Here is a 24,037-nt window from a genome sequence, read left to right as displayed (position 1 = left end):
AAGGAACAGTGTGCAAATCCAAGGCTCTCGTGCTAAACTTTCAAAAGGGAAACTTTGATAAAATGAGAAAAAATTGTTAGAAAAAAACTGAAAGGAGCAGCTACAAAAGTAAAAAATGTCCAAGAGGCGTGGTCATTGTTAAAAAATACCATTCTAGAAGCACAGTCCAGATGTATTCCACACATTAAGAAAGGAGGAAAGAAGGCAAAATGATTACCAGCATGGTTAAAAGGGGAGGTGAAAGAAGCTATTTTAGCCAAAAGATCTTCATTCAAAAATTGGAAGAAGGATCCAACAGAAGAAAATAGGATAAAGCATAAACATTGGCAAGTTAAATGTAAGACATTGATAAGACAGGCTAAGAGAGAATTTGAAAAGAAGCTGGCTGTAGAGGCAAAAACTCACAGTAAAAACTTTTTAAAATATATCCGAAGCAGAAAGCCTGTGAGGGAGTCAGTTGGACTGTTAGATGATCGAGGGGTTAAAGGGGCACTTAGAGAAGATAAGGCCATCGCGGAAAGATTAAATGATTTCTTTGCTTCGGTGTTTACTGAAGAGGATGTTGGAGAGGTACCCGTAATGGAGAAGGTTTTCATGGGTAATGATTCAGATGGACTGAATCAAATCACGGTGAACCTGGAAGATGTGGTAGGCCTGATTGACAAACTGAAGAGTAGTAAATCACCTGGACCGGATGGTATACACCCCAGAGTTCTGAAGGAACTAAAAAATGAAATTTCAGACCTATTAGTAAAAATTTGTAACTTATCATTAAAATCATCCATTGTACCTGAAGACTGGAGGATAGCAAATGTAACCCAATATTTAAAAAGGGCTCCGGGGCGATCCGGGAAACTACAGACCGGTTACCCTGACTTCAGTGCCAGGAAAAATAGTGGAAAGTGTTCTAAACATCAAAATCACAGAACAAATAGAAAGACATGGTTTAATGGAACAAAGTCAGCATGGCTTTACCCAGGGCAAGTCTTGCCTCACAAATCTGCTTCACTTTTTTGAAGGAGTTAATAAACATGTGGATAAAGGTGAACCGGTAGATATAGTATACTTGGATTTTCAGAAGGCGTTTGACAAAGTTCCTCATGAGAGGCTTCTAGGAAAAGTAAAAAGTCATGGGATAGGTGGCGATGTCCTTTCATGGATTGCAAACTGGCTAAAAGACAGGAAACAGAGAATAGGATTAAATGGGCAATTTTCTCAGTGGAAGGGAGTGGACAGTGGAGTGCCTCAGGGATCTGTATTGGGACCCTTACTGTTCAATATATTTATAAATGATCTGGAAAGAAATACGACGAGTGAGATAATCAAATTTGCAGATGACACAAAATTGTTCAGAGTAGTTAAATCACAAGCAGATTGTGATAAATTGCAGGAAGGCCTTGTAAGACTGGAAAATTGGGCATCCAAATGGCAGATGAAATTTAATGTGGATAAGTGCAAGGTGATGCATATAGGGAAAAATAACCCATGCTATAATTACACAATGTTGGGTTCCATATTAGGTGCTACAACCCAAGAAAGAGATCTAGGTGTCATAGTGGATAACACATTGAAATCGTCGGTGCAGTGTGCTGCGGCAGTCAAAAAAGCAAACAGAATGTTGGGAATTATTAGAAAAGGAATGGTGAATATAACGGAAAATGTCATAATGCCTCTTTATCTCTCCATGGTGAGACCGCACCTTGAATACTGTGTACAATTCTGGTCGCCGCATCTCAAAAAAGATATAATTGCGATGGAGAAGGTACAGATAAGGGCTACCAAAATGATAAGGGGAATGGAACAACTGCCCTATGAGGAAAGACTAAAGAGGTTAGGACTTTTCAGCTTGGAGAAGAGACGACTGAGGGGGGATATGATAGAGGTGATTAAAATCATGAGAGGTTTAGAACGGGTAGATGTGAATCGGTTATTTACTCTTTCGGATAGTAGAAAGACTAGGGGGCACTCCATGAAGTTAGCATGGGGCACATTTAAAACTAATCGGAGAAAGTTCTTTTTTACTCAACGCACAATTAAACTCTGGAATTTGTTGCCAGAGAATGTGGTTAGTGCAGTTAGTATAGCTGTGTTTAAAAAAGGATTGGATAAGTTCTTGGAGGAGAAGTCCATTACCTGCTATTAAGTCCACTTAGAGAATAGCCACTGCCATTAGCAATGGTTACATGGAATAGACTTAGTTTTTGGGTACTTGCCAGGTTCTTATGGCCTGGATTGGCCACTGTTGGAAACAGGATGCTGGGCTTGATGAACCCTTGGTCTGACCCAGTATGGCATTTTCTTATGTTCTTATGTTGCTTAGTGAGCATTCTTGTAGAAGAGACAATGCTTATCCCCGTCCATCCATCTAACAGGATGGCTTGCTCCAGTACCGGGAGTACCCCCAATGCAGTCGGGGATGGCCACTGCCAGTTCTCCCTCCCAGAATAGTAGTAACATATAAAACACATGCAATGTTGAGATTACTTATCTGATAATCTCGTTTTCCTTAGTGTAGACAGATGGACTCAGAACAAGTGGGCATAGAGTGCTCATGCTAGCAGTTGGAGACGGATCTGACGTCAGCACGTGGTACATATACCCCTGCAGGAAGTGCAGACGCTCAGTAAGTTCCTTGCAAAAGCTTTCTGGATATATGTAGGACTGACCGATTGATCAACTCAATATGAGTAACCTGACCGATTGCCAGTAGCTGGAGACCGCCAGTGTTCTCAACCGGAAGGCGTCGACACCCGGCAGGGTGGATGCCCTATATAAGGAAAACATGGCTTACCTTGATTCGGTGAAACCCCATGTATAGCGGCAGCCAGGTGAGATGCTGAGTCCATCTGTCTACACTAAGGAAAACGAGATTATCAGGTAAGTAATCTCACCATTTCCTAGCGTGTAGCCAGATGGACTCAGAACAAATGGGATGTACAAAGCTACTCCCAGACTGGGCGGGAGGCTGCCTGAGGTCCGTTAGGATTGCCGCTTGCCGAATGCTGAGTCCTCCCTGGCCTGGACGTCCAGACGGTAGAATCTGGAGAAGGTATGGGATGGAGGACCACGTTGCTGCCCTACATATCTCGGCATGCTACAGCATTCTAGTTTCTGCTCCAGGAGGCCGCTTGTGCTCTGGTAGAGTGGGCCTTGATCCGTAGAGGTGGTGGTTTTCCCGCTTCTACATAGGCCGCCATTATAACTTCTTTGATCCAGCGGGCAATAGTTGCCTGTGAAGCTGCTTCTCCTTGCCTCTTCCCACTGTGAAGGACGAACAGGTGGTCCGTCTTACGTACTGCTTCCGACTTTTCCAGGTATCTGGACAGTATCCTGCCGATGTCGAGATGACGCAGTACTCGACCGTCTTCTGACTTCTCCAACCCTTCCGTGGTTGGTAAGGATATGGATTGGTTAAGGTGAAAGTGTGAGACTACTTTGGGTAAGAAGGAGGGAACCGTGTGAAGATGGATAAGTCCCTGGGGTGATTCTGAGAAATGGATCGCGGCAGGACAGTGCTTGTAGCTCCGAGATGCGGCGTGCCGAGCATATCGCCAGTAAGAACACCATCTTCAAGGTTAATAAACGGAGGGACAGGCCCCTGAGGGGTCTGAAGGCGGATCCCGCCAGGAATCCCAAAACTAGGTTGAGGTCCCACAGGGGCACCGGCCACTTCAGTGGTGGACGAATGTGTTTGACTCCTTTCAGGGAAACGTGAAACTTCTGGTGTGTGTGGCAATGCTGTTGCCGTCACTCCTGGGGCCGTAGCAGGATAGCGCTGCTACCTGAACCTTGATGGAATTGAGGGACAGACCCTTCTGAAGTCCATCTTGCAGAAAATCCAAAATGATGGGGATTTTAGCGGTATGAGAATTGGTGCTACGGGCTTCGCACCAGGCTTCAAATACTCTCCAGATCCTTATATAAGTTAGTGATGTGGAGAACTTACGTGCTCGGAGAAGTTTATGTATTACCGCCCCAGAGTATCCCCTTTTCTTCAGTCGAGCCCTCTCAATGGCCAGACCGTAAGAGAGGATTGAGCTGGATCCTCGTGGAGGATGGGACCTTGCCGTAGCAGGTCCCTGTGAGGGGGCAGGGGTAGAGGCTCCCCTGCCAGTAGTCTTCTCATGTCTGCATACCAGGGTCTTCTTGGACAGTCCGGGGCCACCAGTAGAACTAGGCCTCTGTGCCGCTGAATGTTGTGTAGAATGGCGCCCAACAGGGGCCATGGGGGAAAGGCGTATAGCAGGATCCCCTGAGGCCATGGCTGTACCAGGGCGTCGATCCCGTGGGATAACGGATCTCGCCTGCGACTGAAGTATCTGAGTACTTGAGCGTTGGACCTGTCCGCTAGTAGGTCCATGCCTGGAGTCCCCCACCGATCCACAATCATCTGGAATGCTGTGGAGGACAGCTGCCATTCCTCCAGATTTAGGCTTTCTCTGCTGAGGAAGTCTGCCATGGTGTTGCCCTTCCCAGCGATGTGGACGGCGGATATGTCCTGGAGATTTGCTTCCACCCAGGCCATCAGGGGGGCTATTTCTAAGGATACCTGATGGCTTCTGGTTCCGCCCTGTCGGTTGATGTATACCACCATGGTGGCGTTGTCCGACATCACTCTGACTGCTCTGTTTCGAAGTCTGTGGGCAAACCGCAGGCAGGCTAACCGGACTGCCCGTGCCTCTAGTCGGTTGATGTTCCACCCCAACTCCTCTTTGTTCCACCGCCCTTGGGCGGTGAGCTCTTCGCAGTGTACTCTCCAACCGCTCAGACTGGCATCTGTAGTGAGCAGGGTCCACGTGGGGGAGGACATTTTCGATCCCCGGCTCGTGTGGCCGGGCTGCAACCACCACCGTAGCTGGTTCCGCACTCTGGCCGGTAGAGGTAGATGCACGGTGTAATTCTGTAATCATGGGCTCCCCCGAGAGAGGAGGGAGCGTTGTAACGGTCTCATATGGGCCCGTGCCCATGGTACCACCTCCAGAGTGGATGCCATTAGACCGAGGACCTGCAGGTAATCCCAAGCTGTGGGCCGGATGGTGCTCAGCAGGGTCTGTAGACGATTCCGGAGTTTTGATTTCTTCTTGGAGGTCAGGCTGACTTTGTCTGCCTGGGTGTCAAATCAGACTCCCAGGTATTCCTGCGACTGGGAAGGCTGTAGGGAACTCTTGTTTGTATTGACCACCCATCCCTAGGCTTTCCAGATGAGATACAACTCTCTTGGTTGCCCGATGGCTCTCCTCCGGTGACTTTGCCCTGATCAGCCAATCGTCCAGGTAGGGATGGACAAGGATTCCTTCCTTCCTGAGTGCCGCCGCCACCACTACTATTACTTTGGTAAAGGTCCGCGGCGCAGTGGCTAACCCGAAGGGTAAAGCCCGGAACTGGAAGTGCTGTTTCAGGACTTTGAAGCGCAAGTAGCGTTGGTGATCCCGATGAATTGGGATATGCAGGTAGGCCTCTGACAGGTCCAGGGACGTGAGAAACTCCCCTGGCTGTACCGCACTTCTGACTGAGTGCAGAGTTTCCATGCGAAATCTCGGGACCCTTAAGTATTGGTTGACTGACTTGAGGTCCAGAACGGGCCTGAAGGTGCCCTCTTTCTTGGGTACGATGAAATAAATGGAATAATGCCCAGAATTCATCTCCCACGCAGGCACTGGGACTATGGCTTTTAGGGACAGAAGCCTCAATAAGGTAACTTCCAGTGCCGCCCTCTTGGGGGGAGGACAAGGAGACTCCACAAACTTGTCCGGAGGGATGCGAAGGAAGTCTAAGTAATACCCTTCTCGGATGATGGCGAGGATCCACTGGTCCGAAGTAATCTCAACCCATCTGTGGTAGAAAAGGGTCAGCCTGCCCCCTATGGCTTCTTCCCCCGGATGGGTCGGCTGATTCTCATTGCGGGGTGCGGCCGGGACCCGAACCCGAGCCGGCTCCCCTCTTGTTGTGCCTTGTCTGAAAGGACTGGTTCCTGGCCTGAAAACGAGGTGCTTGGTAGCTATTCCTGTAAGGGTTGAAGCGTTGAGAGCTTCTACCTCTGGATGGCCTAGGAAAAGGGCACTGGTTCCTCCTTGACTTGTCTTCTGGTAGACAGGGTAATGGAGAGGCGCCCCATTTGTTAGCCAGTTGCTCGAGGTCGCTGCCGAATAGAAGGAATTCCCAAAAGGGCATTCTTGTAAGGCGTGTCTTGGAGGAGGAGTCAGCTGACCAATTTCGTAGCCAGAGCTGCCTCCTGGCTGCCACTGAGGATGATACTCCCTTGGCTGCCGTACGGACTAGGTCGGAGGCAGCGTCAGTGAGGAATGAGAGAGCTGATTCCATGTCTGCTCCCGGGGTGTTGTTCCTGGCTTGTGATAAACAGGAACGCGTTACCACTGTGCAGCAGGCCGCAATTCGTAAGGACATAGCTGCCACCTCAAAGGCTTGTTTTAGAATGGCATCCATGCGCCGGTCATGTGGATCCTTGAGGGCCGCCCCTCCCTCTACCGGAATGGTGGTGCACTTCACAATTGCGCAAACTATGGCGTCTACCTTGGGGCACGCGAGCAGCTCCTTGGTTGCCGGGTCCAGGGGGTACATGCCAGATAAGGCCCCGACCCCCTTTGAATGAAGCCTCCGGCGCATTCCACTCCAGATCGATTAGCTGTTGTGCTACTTGTAGGAGGGAAAAATGGTGGGCCGTTTGACGAAGGCCCTCTAGCAGGGGGTTCATTCTCGGTACCCCTGGGGTGCCCTGTCCTGGGATATCCAGCTCCGACAGGCATTGAGAGACCAGGTCCAGGAGATCCTCCTTAGGAAAGAAGCGTCTCATGGTTCGATATGGCTCCATCCCCGAGGGAAGTTCTCCCTCCTCGGGGAGCTCGCCTTCTTCCTCAGAGTAATCTGACTCCCCATAAGTGGGGCTTCCAGGTAGCGGGTGTCCATGCCTAGGTCTTGAGGGTCCAGGGGCAGGGTCATCCGGAGCATATAGGTCCGTTCGGGGATTAGACTGCATCTGGACAAAGGCGTGAATCCCCCTGAATAACTCCACCCAGGAGAGCGAAGCAGGTTCTAGCCTTAGGGGCACCAGGTCTCTTGGGTTCCCCGGCTGCTCACCCTGGCCTACTAGGTCCAGGGTGTTCCCAGAGGAACTGGCAAGTAATCTGGGCTGAGACCGGCCCTGGCCTGGAACTCCCAGGGCCTCTTCACACCGGGCGCATAGGGAGTCTGCTTCCTCGCTCTCTGTAGCTCTGAGATGGCATGCTGCGCAGAGGCCTAGAGCTTTTATGCCTGATTCTGGAGGGGCCACCTCTGAGGGCGCATGGGCTCTCATACGCTCCATCGCGTCTGTTGTCTCCATGCGCCGGTGCGCTCCCAGCCTAAGTATGCGCTTTTCAGTATGCGCGAGGCTTATGTGTGCGCTTAACAATGGTCGCTTACCCTGTGCGCCTAACAGTGTGCGCCTATTGCCCAATACGCTCAATTACCTTCGGGCGCCTATCCTACGCGCCCGGTACCTTTAAACAAGGGCAGATGGCGGCGGTGAGCAGGCAGGCAAAATGGCGACCTCCTTGGCGGGTCTCCACGCAGGCAGATCCCGCTAATCCTCGCTCTCCGGAGACCAGCAAAAGTAAAAAGATGTACGCCTTACCTGATCTTCGGTGCTTCCCGGCTGCAACCCGGGCGGTCTCCGGATGCGAGGGGAGAGGGTAATTACCGTCACCGCCGTGCTCGAGGAAGTGCACCCGCTGCCTCTAGGCCGCGCCTGAACTCGTCTCGCTTGGGGGCCAAGTCCTCACCGCGAACGGATCGGGACCGAGGTGCCTCTCAGCCGCGCCTGAGCCCTTCTCACTCGGGGGCTAGATCCCTGCCGCGATTCGGCCACCGGACCGAGGCTCTTACCTCCGAGGGACCACGGAAATCACCTCGGGAAACTCAACTGGGGGAGGGACCCGAGGGTATCACCGCAGGAGTGCAGGGCTCGTCGTCAGGTAGGATTCTTCTATGAATTTAGTCATTAGAATTTGGAAACACGCTCAGCGAGCGTGAGGTAGCTCCAAACTGCTTTGGAGACGGAAATTACTGAGCGTCTGCACTTCATGCAGGGGTATATGTACCACTTGCTGACGTCAGATCCTTCTCCAACTGCTAGCACGAGCACACTATACCCACTTGTTCTGAGTCCATCTGGCTACACGCTAGAAAATCCATAACAACCGTTAACAATCATAACCGGTAGAACACTATTAGAATCTGCTTCCCACATTTTGAAGGTCATAATGTTAAGGCGGTCAACTATTGGATCAAAAGCCCAACCGATGGACAGGACAGCCATACTAGAAGCCTGGCGGGCTATAAATCAACTGGGTCCTCATCTTTTCATCCTTGGTCAGAGAGGGCCGCTCTCGAATCTTCCGAACGCCTCCTCAGTCTCCTGTCGCCCTTGCCAACTCTGTGCCATCTCGGTTGATCCACAATTCTCTGTGGTTTTGATGATGGCCGGGTGGCTGCTGTATTGAGGCTCTAGCCGGCCTTTTCTAGAGCCTCCACTGCTGCGCTCAGCCTCTTGACTCTGTGTGTCGTACCTTTCACCAAAAACTGTAATCCAAACGGAAAAGTCCATTTATACCTTATGTTTTCATTTCGCATAAAGGAGGTTACCCCTCTGATTTCAAATCTCCTCCTAAGCGTGGAGGAAGCCAAGTCTTGAAAAATGGCGATAGCGTTGCCCTCACACATGGGCTGATACAGTACAGTGCGCTCCGATGGAGCACATTGTTAACCCGCTATTGGACGCGCGTTTTCCCTTACCCCTTATTCAGTAAGGGGCGGAAAATGCGCGTCCAACCCGCCGAACCTAATAGCGCCCTTAACATGCAAATGCATGTTGATGGTCCTATTAGGTATTCCCGTGTGATTCAGAAAGGAAAATGTGCAGCCAAGCCGCGCATTTTGTTTTCAGAAATTAGCGCCTACCCAAAGGTAGGCGTTAATTTCTCCAGGCACCGAAGGGTAAAAAAAGTAAAAATTAAAATTAAAAAAAAAAAAAGTTTAAAATGGGCCGGCGGCTGTCGGGTCGAAAACCGAACACTCAGATTTTGCCGGCATCCGGTTTCCGAGCCCATTGCTGTCAGTGGGCTCAAGAACCGATGCCGGCAAAATTGAGCGTTGGCTGTCAAACCCGCTGACAGCCGCCGCTCCTGTCAAAAAGAAGCCACTAGGGACGTGCTGGTGTCCCTAGCGCCTCCTTTTGCCCATTTCTACCGCCGGGTCTTATTTAAATACTGAATCAGCCTGACAGTCTGGTATTTTGCTTTTTAGCAGCATCCATTACTGAGGACTTTTGGGCATAGCTATGGAAGCAGATCACGATGTCTCGCGGTTTAGCGTCTGATCTGGGTCCTAGAGCTCTATGTGCTCTCTCCAGCTTTATGCAAGTGGTTTGTTCAGCCTCCTCTCCATTAGGTAAGTTTCCTCCCAGTAGTATAAAGCTGCAGATTTTCTCAGCCACCTCTGAGAAGTTGGAGTATGCAGGAGATTCAGGTACTCCCCTTATTCGCATATTGCACCTCCGTGTGTGGTTTTCAAGATCTTCAATCTTGTCCTGTAGTGTGGTGAATTCAGCTTCTAGATGTCCCTGCTGCAGATTTAAAGTTTTCAGCGCTGCTGCGTGGCTCTCGGGCCTAACATCGACTTCATCTACTCTCTGCCCCAGCGCTGCAAAATCCTCTCACAAATCTGAAAGAGAGGCCAATAGTTCTTTTTTGTGGTTCTTGAGGTCTGCCTGAAACTCCACAAACCACCCCCGAATCTCATCTCTCAGCTGTGTGACAAGCGTGGGGTGCTCGAGTTCAAAATTACCGGGGTGCCATCCACAGCGGCCTGCTCGGGCCTGTCGGTGGGAACGTCAGTCAGCTCTGGTGGTACTTTGGTAAAAGAAAACTGCTTTAAATCTGCAGATTTTTTTTTTGCTGCCGTGGTTGCTGTTCCGGGAGCTTATGACCACTTTACCCTGATAATCGCCGGTTTCCAAGCTTAATTTAAGTTGCAGAAATTAGACCTGGGAGGGAGAGCACGAGTTCATGCGACCATCTCCGTTGCCGGCGGAAGAGCGCCCCCCCCAATAAATATTTGTTTATTTATCTGTAAAGTTTTCTATACCGGTGTTTGGACCAGGGACCGTCGCATCGGTTTACAGTAATACAATTATAAAAGGCATACAAGTACATTGATCAACATAATAATATTAAAAATTTCATACAAGTCAAGTTAATACTAAATTCAATTTATATTACAAGTTAAATAATATGTAAAAGCATCCAAAATGAACAAAATAAGTAAAACATCTAAAAATAACCAATAAAAAAAAAAATACCAGAGTGGAGTATTGCAGATTCATAGTTTAGGTGGGCAGGAGACTTATAATGTCTATTGTGATTAGCCTGAGCCTTCCTTGAATGCCTGATTACAGAGCCATGTTTTTAATTCATACCGTTTGCGCTGTCGAACGAGCCCTAATTAGCCTGGGTAATGTCATATCCACATCCACCTAAGCCGCTGTGATCACATCTTTAATCCAAACTGCCACTGTGGTACGAGAAGCTGTTTCTCCCTTCTTCACTCTCATGAAGTACGAAGAGACGATCTGTTCTCCGCAAGGTCTCTGTAACCCTAAGTTAATGCAACAGATGTCTCCGCACATCCAAGGGATGCCACGTCCACTGCTCCATCCAACGAGGGCAACAATATGGGCAGATTGAAAAAAAAAAGTCAGATACCACCTTGGACATGAAGGAAGGTACAGTCCTAACCTGTACTCTGTCCAGTGTAAGCACCAGAAAAGGTAAGCTATCAAAGAGGAAGAAATGTGGGGCCTGCCAAAAAGGTCAACACCAAGGTCAGGTCCTAAAGCATACAAGTGTCCACAGTGGCGGCTGAATAGGCTGAAGACCCTTAAAAAATCTAGACACTTCTGGATGCGATGAAAAAAGGTTTCCCATGAACTCGACCCCTATACCAGGCCGAAGCTGTCACTTCTAATTTCAGCCTACTTAGCATCAGCCCGTTAGTCAAACCTTCCTGCTGAAATACCAAAATCAAAGAAATCACCGCTGTGGTGGGAACAGAGAACCATTCCCAAAGAACCTCCAGAGGCGCACATACGCCAAGGACGTAGAAAATCCTTTTTTCCCCCCATCTTGCAACATAGCGCTCACTACCAACATGGAATGACCCCGCTTCAATCGTTTAGACCTCTCAGGGATCACCCGTAAGACGACATCGATCTGGATTCTCATGGAGAATCAGTCCTTGTTGCAGAAAGTCCCTGCGTAAGAGTAGTTGTAACAGGCTGTGGTCGACCAGCTACTGAAGATCTATATATCAAGGCCCCTTGGCCAGTCCGAGGACGCTAGAACAGCTAAGCCTGGGAGATGGCCTGTCTCCTGTAGCAATCTATCAATCAGGGGCCACGGAAAACACACATAGCATCTGGGTCCGTGACCTACTGTGACCAAGAACATCAAGCTCGAGTGCCTGAGAGTCCCATCTGTGATTGTAAAAGTGAGACATCTTCACCTTCTCGCGGCACGCCATCAGATCCAAAAAAGGCCCAACCGCATTGGGAAAGAATGAGCTGAAAGGCCTAGTTTGCCAGTCCCATGCGCCCCAGGTTAATGACATTATGACTGTGACAATCCACCTGAACATTGTCAACTCCCACTAGGTGAGATGTCGACTACCCTCAGAGATGCTGTATCCCCCACGCCAGGAACACATCCACTTACAGAGAACCTGCTGATTCAGGGTTCCCCCTTTATGAGGTAAATATAGACCACTGCAGCAGCGTTGTCTGACCTGACCCTCACAGGTTTCCTGTTCAACTGGACTGCAAACTTCAGCAACACTAACTGAAACACTCAAGGCTTAAATCAATTGATGGACCAACCCATCTCCTCTGGGGACCTCTGCCCCTGCATCACCAATTCCTGCAATGAACTCCTCAGCCTTGAAAACTTGCATCTGTGGTAACAACTATTCAATCAGAAATCTCCAGATCCATTTCCACAGTGAGATGATCTCTCTGTACCCACCAGAGTAACTCCTCCTTCACCAGTAATAGGGGCATCAGTGGTCGCATGTGAACTCTAGCCCACGTACCTAACTCCAAGGCAACAGCATGGAACCGAACATCTGTAATTACGCCAACACCGACAACCGATCCGTCAGTCACAGAACTCCTATCCGTGTCCAATGCTTTTCAATACGCTGCTCCGGAAGGAATACCTTACCCTGAAATGTGATGAACCCGGCACCTAAGTAGTCTAGCATCTGAAGATTTAAGCTGCTCTTGGCCAGATTGACAACTCATCCGAGTTCTTACAACTGAACCATTCTGCGAGACCCGGCATGGTTATCCGCTGCTGACTTGGCTCTAATTAATCAGCCATCCAGATAAGGACGAATTAGGATGCCCTCCTTGATAAACACATGCACTATCACCATTCCCTTGGAAAAAAAAGGGTTCTGGGTGATATAGCCAAGCTGAACAGTAAGGCCTGTAGGAGAAATTACTACTTACCTGATAATTTTGTTTTCCTTAGTGCAGACAGCTGGACTCAGGGTCAATGAGTTATGCTTCTCTACCAGCAGATGGAGACAGAGCAAGCTGATGTCACATTCAGTGACATAAGCCTGCCAGTATTCTCTTCAAAAGCAACTGTTAACAGACTAGCAAAAAAACTTGATTAAAAACAATCCAGCATTACTGTATTCAAGCAACAAGAACACTGAACTCAAGCAAGGAACGTATGTACTTCAATCTAGGGACTGTATGAACACTTACCAGTAATCCCCTGGAACACATAGCCCTGCAGGAGGCCCATTGACACAATCATTCGGCAGCCAAGGGTGGGAAGCTGAGTCCATCTGTCTCATTAAGAAAAACAATTTCTCCTTTCCTCACGTGTAGACAGATGGACTCAGGACCAGGACCAGTGGAATGTGCCCACGGTCCAGTCAACACTGCATGTGCAAAGGCTGCATCCTCCTGGGCACATCCAGACAGCAAAACCTGGAAAACATATGTAAGGAGGACCACGTCGCAGCTCAGCAAATGTCATCAGGAGACAACAATCTAACATCCGCCCATGACACTGCCTGAGTCCTAGTGGAATGAGCCTTAATCTGAGTAGGCAACGGCTTTCCAGCATCTACATATGCGGCCGTGACTATCTCTTTAATCCAGCGAGCTATAGTAGCCTGCAAGGCTGGTTCGCCCTGCTTCCTTCTACCATGAAGGACAAACAGGCGATCCGTCTTCCGGAAAGGTTCAGAAACCTCCAGAAACCACACAACACCCCTCTTCACATCCAAGGGACTTAGGAGGCTATACTCATAAGAACATAAGAAATGCCATACTGGGTCAGACCAAGGGTCCATCAAGCCCAGTATCCTGTTTCTAACAGTGGCCAATCCAAGTCACATGTACCTGGCAAGTACCCAAACATTAGACAGATTGCTTATTAATTACCATAATAGCAGTTTATGGATTTAACGTCTAAGAACTTATCCAAACCTTTTTTTCAACTCAGTAACACTAACTGCTGAAACCACATCCCCTGGTAATGAATTCCAGAGCTTAACTATGCACTGAGTGAAAAAGAATTTTCTTTGATTTGTTTTAAATGAGCTACTTGCTAACTTCATGGAGTGTCCCCGGGTCCTTCTATTGTCAGCGAGTAAATAACCGATTTACATTAACTTGGTCAAGTCCTTTCGTGATGTTGCAGACCTCTATCATATACCCCCCTCAATTGTCTCTTCTCCAAACTGAACAACCCTAACTTCTTTATGTTAGGAAGTGCTAGGAGAGCGGTTCCACTTTCCAAGGGATTGTGTATTCTTGGACCACGGCTCGACTCCAGAGGGACTCTGAAGAGGTGCCGAGGCAGGCGAGGCATGCCCGAGCATGGGCTGGACAGGAACGAAGCTGAAGTGAAGACTGACGATGGAATCCGGAACAGGGACGAGGCTGGAGTGAAGACAAGGATGACTGAAGGTACTGACCCTCCACCAGACCTGCACACTTCGGGAAGACCCACAACGCAATGGTGGTCTTTTGAACAGTCCTCCGACTGTTCCAAGCCCTTTCGGAACTGTCGCTGGGTATCGGCAAGAAGTGGCATGCCGGATGGAGGCCAACGGCAAACGAAGACCGAAACATAGATATTCAGGCGAAGACTGAGGCGAAGACGTGGGTACTTGGACGAAGACTGAGGCAGAGACGTGGGTACTTGGACGAGGACTCAGGAGCGAGAACACTTGGACGAAGACAAGGAGCAAGGCTCTGAAGACTCAGAGTCAGGAACGAGGTTCTGAAGACACAGAGTCAGGATCAAGAGCTGGGCTCAGACTGCGACGCAGAGTGCCCTACCCAGACCACCCGCGGGGCTGGTCGCGAACCACGCTGGAGAGACGTAGACTCTAGACAAGATAGTGGAATAACTGAGAAGAACACGTTGTAGAAACTGTACAGACCTGCACCGAGGCACGCCCTACACAGCCGCCAGTGGCTGGTCGCGGCCACGCTGGTACGGTACAGGTTCAGGCAGAGTCTTTAGCATGGACGGAGCAAGCACAAGGAACTCTGTACACCAGGGACAAGGATTCAAGCGGAAGTCTCCCGGAGGCTTGTGCTGCGGTAGTGAGGAAGGCAATGTGCCACGAGGCGCCCTACTCAGCCCGCCCACGGGGCTGGTGGCGGACCACAGCTGGTGATCATCACAGCACACTGGGCCGACAATTTCAATGTATTATCCACTATGACACCTTGATCTCTTTCCTGGGTGGTAACTGCTAAGGTAAAACCTAACATTGTGTAATTACAGGAAGGGTTATTTTTCCCTATATGCATCACTTTGCACTTGTCCATGTTAAATTTCATCTGCCATTTGGAAGCCCAATCTTCCAGTCTTGCAAGGTCCTCCTGCAATTCATCACAATCCACTTGAGATTTAACTACTCTACATAATTTAGTGTCATCCACAAATTTGATCACCTCACCCGTCGTACCCCATTCCCTGAGACACTCTACTGTTTACCTTTTTCCACTGTGAAAACTGACCATTTAATCCTACTCTCTGTTTCCTGTCTTTTAACCAACTTGCAATCCACAAAAGGACATCGCCTCCTATCCCATGACTTTAGTTTTCCTAGAAGCTTCTCATGCAGGACATTGTCGAACGCCTTCTGGAAATCCAAATACACCACATCTACCGGTTCACCTTTGTCCACAAGTTTATTCACCCCTTTCCACGGTTGCCGCCATCAAACTGAGCACCTGTAGATAGGACCACATTGTCAGGCATATAGTGCTCACCCAATGATGCACCTGTGACATCAATTTCTGAATCCAAACTTCTGGCAGGAAAACTTTGCCTTGCATCGTGTCAAACCAAACACCCAGATACTCCAATGACTGAGAGGGCTGAAGACTGCTCTTGGCCAGGTTCACCACCCAACCGAGCTCCTGTAACAAGGAGATAACCTTGCGGGTCACCAAGTGGCTCTCTTCCAGAGACCTGGCATGAATCAGCTGGTCGTCCAAATACAGGTGTACCAGGATCCCATCTCTACTCAACGCTGCCGCTAATACCACCATAACCTTGGAAAACATCCTGGGGGTGGTGGCTAGTGAAAAAGGCAACGCCCAAAACTGATAATAGCGTCCTAACACTGCAAGATGCAGAAAACGCTGGTGTTCTTCAAATGGATGGGAATATGAAAGTAGGCCTCGGACAGATCTAGGGATTTCAAAATTCCCCCGACTGCACAGCCATTATCATTGAGCATAAGGTTTCCATGCAAAAATGAGTCACCCTCAAATGGCGATTGACCCTTTTGAGATCCAGGATGGAATGAAAGGAGCCCGCCTTCTTAGGCATAACAAAATAAATGGAATATCGCCCCATACTTTCTTGAGACGTAGGCACTGGAACGACAGTCCTCAGCTGAAGGAGACTTAGAAGCTTAGATTCCACTGCCTGCTTCTTCTGTGGGGAGTGGTAGGGAGACACCATGAACATGTCCCGATGAATACTGCGAAATTCCAGTGTACATCTTTCTTGTCTCACCTCCAGGACCTACTGATCTGATCTGATCTCGACCCACCTCTGATAACAGAGAGGGAGGCGTCCCTCCATCTTAGTTCCTGAAGGTAAGTTGGAAAACCATCAATGGGAAGCTCTGGAGGATGCGCCATCCGAGCCCACTCCTCTCTTGGGCTGTCTAGGATGAAAGGACTGAGACCTACCGAAAGGCTGAGTCCTCTGAAAATGCTTGGAGATGGCCCCTCATACCAGAGACATTGCAACTGCTTCTTATCCTTCAGCAACAGAGGGACTGGAGATTCGCCCCACTTACTGGCCAATTTCTCCAGCTCCCTCCCAAAGAAGAGCGAGCCTCTAAAAGGCATTTTCGTAAGGTTAGCTTTGGGGGCTGCATCTGCTGACCAATTTCACAAAAATACTTGACGCCTGGCCACCACCACCGAACCCACTCCTCTGGCCGAGGTACGGACCAATTCACAGCCCGCATCTGCTAAAAAGGTGTCAGCGAGTTCCATAACCGCTCTGGAGGTCACTCCAGAATCATCAACTTCCTGAGAGAGCAGCAGACAAGATCGTGCCACTAGGGCACAACAGGAAGCAATCTGTAAAGTCATCACTACTGCTTCAAAGGCTTGCTTAAGGATGGCCTCACTCCCCCTATCATGCTCAGCCCTCAAGGGCCACTCCTCCCGCCACAGAGATAATCGTCCGATTAGAGATGGCACAGACAAGCGCATCCACTTTGGGAAAATAAATGCTCTCTTGCCTCTGAATTCAGGAGATACAGACATTCCAAAGAATGACACCCTTGAAAATTTGCTTCTGGGGTGCCCATTCAAGATCAATCACAGAAACATAGAAATGACGGCAGAAAAGGACCAAATGGTCCATCCAGACTACCCAGCAAGCTTATGGTAGCACCAGCACCCCCACAAAGGTATCATCAGGAGGTGGCAACTGCCATGGCATTCAAGTTACCCCCATACTTAGTTACCCAAACTGCTAAACCCAGGGCCCTCTTTAGTTGCTGTCTGAGTTCAATTCCCTGTTACCTCTTGCCGTTGAAGCAGAGAGCAATGTTGGAGTTACATCACAAGTATAAGGCTTATCGGTTAAGGGCAGTAACAGCCACATCAGCAAGTTACACCCAGGCTTGTTTTCCCAGACCGTAAAACTCATGTCCTTGGTGGTTGCTGTCCCCTTTTCTTCTTGCTGTTAAAGCAGAGAGCAATAATGAGTTGCATCAACAGTATGAAGGCTCGTTGGTTAAGGGTAGTAACCACCACACCAGCAAGTTACCCCTGAATGGCATCCATAAAAGGGGAAAAACAAGAGGCTTTACGCAAGGAAGACAAAATAGGATTCTTCTTCAGCTCAGACATGGAATCTGCACCAAGAACACTCGGCATCTTTAATGTCTGGGAAATCAGGGCCGGCAGTTCATCTCTATGGAAAAAACGCAACCTGGTTCGATACGGTTCCAGTCCTGGAGGAATTTCTCCATCTTCCAGGGAATCAGGATCTGCCTCATCATCAGTGCCATCCAGGTTCCTTCGGGAACACCCGCAGCAAACTGAGGCGTGCTCCGGCACTTAAACATAGAACTGGAAGAGGGAGGGTGAGGGTCGGACCTGACAGGATTGGGCGAAGAAAGGATTGCAAACCCTGAAAAAACTCCACACAAGAAAAAGCAGCCGGATCCAGGCCAAACCCGGAAGGAACTGGAGCAGGGCTCACTGAACCACCATCCCCTGCGGAGGAACCAGTCAAGGGAGTTCCAAGATCCGGCGATCCTCCAGACAGATCCTTAACCAGACCATCTTCAGGCTGGGAGGATCCAGGCTTAGCGAAATCTCTCCCTGAGCCTCTAAACAGCATAGACACAGGTTAAAGGACACATCAGGCTGAGATGCCCGAATATGACAGGCAACAGAGAGAAAGGCACTTAGGTTTCTTAGTCACCGGCGCCATCAGTGAACAGCCGACGGAGAATGTACGTCCAGCCAGCTCGCACTGACAAACTGCAAGCACCCAAAATTGATGCGCACCAATAGTACATGCCACAAACACACACACACACACACACACACAAACTGTGCGCCAAAACCTGTGCACACCACCAAATGGCAAAACTTGTGCGTACAAAAGTCGCCTCCAGAACTGGGCGCACAGCACGTGTGCAGAGCCAGATGCACTAGAAGCACCGACGTTCCACTAGAGGGCAGTAAAGCAGCACAAAAGCGGCAAAAATGCAGCCGCGGCCTTCCATGCGGAGCGCAAGAAACAAGCCTTGCTGCGGGGCCCAGCCCACCGGTGCCGCTCAACCTGCCAAGCTCCCCTAACACCAAACGGGAGCAGGAACAAACGCCAGAATGGTGCACCAAGCACGGAGACCTGAGAAAGTCCTGCAGACCCTTCTGTAATCTCTCTGTCTTCACTAAATTCTTTATTATTTTTATTATTATTTTTAAACTTACCTGAGCTCAGTCCTCACTGGCTGAGTACAGAGCACCACCGCTTTCGGCCTCCTGTACCCGCTGACTTTAAGCTGTACAATTGTTTAGCCTCAGCCTTACTGTTCCTTATTCCAAAGGCTTTCAGTTCCCTAATTATCTTTATTTTTAGATTAGACTGCTTGCTGTGGCTAAACCTTCAGGATAAGGCTTCTCTCCTGGATCCCTTTTCTGTAATATAAGTCTCAGGAATCGCACAGGAAGACTTTTCCTATTTAGAATTGTACAGATAATTCATCTTTCCTTAGTATTGAATCATAACAGCAAGCATACATTTCATTATATGTAAATAGGTTATAAGTATTTTATAAAATGTTCCAGTATAACTGTAAGAATGGTCGTCTTCCTGGGGAGAAGGGTACAATGCAATGTACATGCTGAGAGAGTGCAGGCCTTCTCCAAATATCCAGTGCTCCAACCACCCCTTATATACAGGTTTTTCTCTCTGTCTGACCTCAAGCCCTCTGCATGCAGTCAGCAGTCATCCTTCTGACCGCCAGGACACACATTTTCCTTCATTCTACAAATAGCTTAACTTCTCCCATCTGTTTCCCCTTTGGTGCTCTCAGGCACAGTTCCCACAGATAAAACAAAACTTTGGGTTCACGGTGATTCATAGGCACATGCATACGTCTTCTGCCAGATCCCAAGCTTCCCTGAGTTGCTGCAATGGAACAAGAACAGTACAAGTTTCCACAGTTTCACAGCCCTTAGGCCTCAAAAGGTCACAGGTTGTTGCAAAACTGTTACAAGGGTCAGGCCTTGTCTCTACATTTCCCTCTTGAGGAATTCCAGAATTAGGAATTCCTCACTATTAGGGAAAAATGAAAGAGCAATGGGTGCACTGGTAGGCAGGGCTCTTCAGCAGTGATTATAGATTATTCAGTGGGGATCCGGGAAAGCCCCCCACCACTTTTCTTCTCCTGGTGCTGCTGGTTTTTCTCCCTTGCTCCCTGCTCCATTGATGGCGCCGTGGCTGCAGTGATTGTCCCCGTGAGGGTCCTTGCCCCTCCTCTGCTGCCTATAGCCCCTCCTCCCGCTCCGGGTGATGTCATTATATATATATATATATGTTATTCATTGATTTATTAACTGCTTGTTTATTAACGGTTAAATATCATACACTATTTGCTTACTTCAATTAATTTGTTCAATGTAAAAACTTGCGTACTTAGACTTGTTCAATGTAAAAACTTCTTTTTATTCTGTTTCTATGTAAACCGCTATATTTTAGCGATAGTTAATGTTCTTTGTAAACCGGGGTGATATGTATACTATACAGGAACCTCCGGTATATAAATTATTTAAATAAATAAATAAAAAAATAAATAAATAAATTATATCACGCACGTGCAGATGAGACGTAATGATTCCCGGAACCCTAGTAATCTTATAATATAGGGTGAAAATAAATAGGTTTCCCAATCTTACTTGTGTCTGTAGAAACTTTTTTGCTTTTACTGGTTGAGGAAAAGGGATCTCAGTTATCAGCACAGGGAGGAGATTTCAAGGATGGGAGGGAGAAGGAAAGAGTATGAGAAGATCAGGGAAGGGGTGAGAATAAGGAAAGAGGATTAAGGACAGGAGATTAGAAAGTTTGAAAAAGAGGGGGAGGTTTGGAAATCTAGGATGGGGGTAGAGGAGGAAGGAGAAGAGGAGAGGATGGAGTAAGAGGGGTTTCAGAGAAGGGGATCTGGGATCGGGAGGAGGGGAGAGGTAGGAAGGAGAGGAGGTTCCATTACCTGCAGACAGAATCTGAGATCAAGGGAGGGAGATCGAAATTGCTATTGCTGTAGTGGGGAGTGGACGAGTGGCCCAGAAAAGAAAAAGGAGATACTCCATGCCGCAGGAGACGGAGGGCTCTGGGGATACACTGGGCAGCTTCATTCTTACAGCATCAGTGATAAGCTGCCAATTTCTTATCAGGGGGTTCACCCCAGCTCTTTCTGCCTCAATCCCGCCCTTCCTGTTCCCTACACAAGAGAGGGGGGAAATCCAGGGCTGTGTGCACATTTACTGTGAGGCGCTGACCCAATGACATTTAGCAAAACATCCTCTGTGTATACTAGAAATGCAGATAATGCAACCCTTACCTAGACCTAGAGACCTCAGGGTCTCATAATTCTCCTTCATCACCTCCCTGTAAAGCTCCTTCTGCTCTTCATCTAAATACCTCCACTCCTCCTGGGAGAAAGAGACAGAGATGTCCTCAAACGTCACAGGCACCTGAAACACAAACCAGAAACACTCATGGACACGTGGAGGGGCTCAGCTGGCTTTAATCCCATAACATTTTATCATGGAAGAGGGGACACCAGGACCCCTCATCCCCTGGAACTGCCAGACTTGTTTCCCTGGAGTCAGTTTCCTTTCTGGGCCTCAGGGTTTACAAGTCTAATCCCAGAGACAGAGAATATCAATCGTCTCTGCCTGGATAAATCTGAATAATAAAACCCAAGATCTAACAGAGCATTATCCAGAACATCAGGAACATCTGATTCCGTCACATCAGGAGGGCTCACTGTGCTCTCATCCTCCTGGTTTGCTCAGCCCCTAACCTTGGGTCATCTTTGATGCCTCTCCCTCCTTCTGCACATCCAAAACACTGCTAAAGTGAGTCAGTTCCTACTCTACAACACTGCTAAAATCTATCCCTTCCTCTCTGAGCCACCAAAACACTCCTCCCCTCTCTTATCACCTCATAAGAACCTGCCATACTGGGTCAGACCAAAGGTCCATCAAGCCCAGCATCCTGTTTCCAACAGTGGCCAATCCAGGCCATAAGAACCTGGCAAGTACCCAAAAACTAAGTCTATTCCATGTTACTGTTGCTAGTAATAGCAGTGACTATTTTCTAAGTCAACTTAATTAATAGCAGGTAAAGAACTTCTCCTCCAAGAACTTATCCAATCCTTTTTTAAACACAGCTATACTAACCTCACTAACCACATCCTCTGGCAACAAATTCCAGAGTTTAATTGTGCGTTGGGTGAAAAAGAACTTTCTCCGATTAGTTTTAAACGTTCCCCATGCTAACTTCATGGAGTGCCCCCTAGTCTTTCTAATACCTGAAAGAGTAAATAACCGATTCACATCTACCCATTCTAGACCTCTCATGATTTTAAACACCTCTATCATATCCCCCCTCAGCCGTCTCTTCTCAAAGCTGAAAAGTCCTAACCCTCTTTAGTCTTTCCTCATAGGGGAGCTGTTCCATTCCCCCTTATCATTTTGGTTGCCCTTCTCTGTACCTTCTCCATCGCAATTATATCTTTTTTGAGATGTGGTGACCAGAATTGTACACAGTATTCAAGGTGTGGTCTTATCATGGAGTGATACAGAGGCATTATGACATTTTCCGTTTTATTCACCATTCCCTTTCTAATAATTCCCAACATTCTGCTTGCTTTTTTGACTGCCGCAGCACACTGAACCGACGATTTCAATGTGTTATCCACTATGATGCCTAGATCTCTTTCTTGGGTTGTAGCACCTAATATGGAATCTAACATTGTGTCTTCTGTAATTTGCTCTTTGCTAGCCTGCTGAATCGTTTTTCTCCACTGCAATCTCTTCAACATTCAGCTGCATGATCTCAGGTCACTACATTGGCTCTCTGTCCTCTTCCACCTACAGTTCAAGCTTCTCTCCCTCCCCTACAAATGCACTCACTCTGCAGCTCCTCATTTTCTTTTTCTTTTCCTTCCTCGTCAATGCCATTCACCAGGCAAGTTGCCTTCTCTGTCTCTTTCTCCACCACTGCCACTTTTTAGTTCTGTGCTTTCCACCTTGCTTTGCCGAGTGCCTGGAAGAGACTTCCTGAGTCCATGTGTCTTGCTTCCTCTCTGGCCATATTCAAATCCAGTTTAAAAACTCGCCTTCTTGGGGGCGGATCCAAGATGGCCGCTCGATAGACTCGCTCGGCGTAGGATCCCTTGAGCGTGTTTACTTTGAGTCTCTTTTCTTGCTGCATTTTACCTGCGATGGGGAGAAAACGCAAACCAAGGACTGAACCTCACCCTGCGGTTCCTCCGACGTTGCCTTTCTCCGGCCCGATGGACGCCCATGTGGTGCGCAGCGACACGAGGTCAGGGCTTCAGCCGCTGGAGAGTGGGGAAGGGGAATTCGAGCTCCCCTCTCTCCCTGGCTCAATATCGCCACTCTGCCCCGCCAGGGGAATGCCACTGGATGACCCTGCTGCAATAAGAGGTGCCCCGGAAATAAAGAAAAACGCCGCCAGACCAAAGTGCCAGAGGGCGGGGCTCTGCAGGGTTCACCGGGGCAGTGACAGCGGCAGGGAGCCCAGAATTATCACCAGGGCAAACCGGTGTGGGAAGAGAGGCGTTGCTGGAGGAGCCTGCTGGTGCTGTCGGAGAATCTCCCGTGTTGAGAATACCTTCCATGGTAAGACCTGCAGTTTTCTCCCCTGAGACTACATGGGAAAGCATAGTGGAGATGAGAATTTCTATTCTGCAGCAGTTACTTCCAGTAAATACTAAAATAGAAGAAACGAAAAATAGCAGTTTAAAAAAAAAAAAAAACAACAAAGTGCAAGACTGGCGGAAGAACGCCCCCCTGTGGCCGGCGGGGGACCGGCTCCCTCCGCAGGGCAGGGCAGGGCTCGGGGACTTCAGTTCGGCAGGACCGGCACCAGGGGGGGGAGAACCTGCGCTCCCTGCCCGGCTGCGCTCGCCCGATCGGTCCCGCTGAAACCGCTACCTTCTCACGCCTGTTCTGAAAAGCGTGTCGCCAGAAATCCCGGCAAACCGCACAAGGACGGGTCGGTGGGAACTCGGGACGGCAGGTCGGAGGCGCCTCCGCTAAGGTTTTTACACGGGGCTGCCGGAACTCTATGGCGGCTTCGGGGAAGAAGGTCTCTCCCCATGGAGGGCTCCGTACGGAGCGCCCCCTGGTGGCCGTCGGACGGAATTTCTGGGGTGTGTTTTTTTTCTTTGGTTGTTTTTATTGCTTTTCAATCTTTCTTCTTCTTCTTCTTCTTCCTTTTTACTTTTTAGTTTTATGTCTTTGCCCTCGCCGCACGCTTACCTATTCCCGCACTTAGCCTGTTTTTCGCCACCTCGCAGGCAGGTCGGCAGCACGCGTTAGCCCTAGCGTTAAGAACGTAAGACATTTGCCGTGCTGGGTCAGACCGAGGGTCCCTCGAGACCGGCATCCCGTTTCCAACAGAGGCCGAGACCGGGGCCACGAGAACCTCGACGATTACCCAAACGCTAAGAAGAACCCGTGCTTACTGGTGCGCGGTGAACAGCGGTGCCTACTCCCTGAGAATAATTGATTCGTAGCCATTAACGGACTTCTCCTCCGAGAACTTATGCAAACCTTTTTTTTGAACCCCAGCTACGCTAACTGCACTAACCGCTTCCTCTGGCAACAAATTCCAGAGCCTTATCGTGCGTCGAGTGAGAAAGAACGTAA

General features: G+C 48.9%; 1 protein-coding gene across 3 annotated transcripts in view; it reads right to left on the bottom strand.

Moving 5' to 3' along the window:
* LOC115083644 (zinc finger protein 208-like) overlaps nucleotides 1–24,037 on the bottom strand; it is a 309,671-nt gene that overhangs the window by 258,865 nt on the left and 26,769 nt on the right. The window contains exon 4 of one of the 3 annotated variants that reach the window (XR_003854374.1): nucleotides 19,951–20,827. The exons of the other annotated variants lie outside the window; for them this stretch is intronic. The gene's annotated coding sequence lies outside the window, so the exon portion shown is untranslated. Of the gene's footprint in view, nucleotides 1–19,950; nucleotides 20,828–24,037 lie in introns of those variants that run through there. 3 annotated transcript variants of the gene reach the window in all.

Source organism: Rhinatrema bivittatum, chromosome 2, assembly GCF_901001135.1.
Source record: "Rhinatrema bivittatum chromosome 2, aRhiBiv1.1, whole genome shotgun sequence".
Lineage (NCBI taxonomy): Eukaryota > Metazoa > Chordata > Amphibia > Gymnophiona > Rhinatrematidae > Rhinatrema > Rhinatrema bivittatum.
Note: the sequence above shows the minus strand (reverse complement) of the source record. Positions and strands in the feature narration are given on the sequence as shown.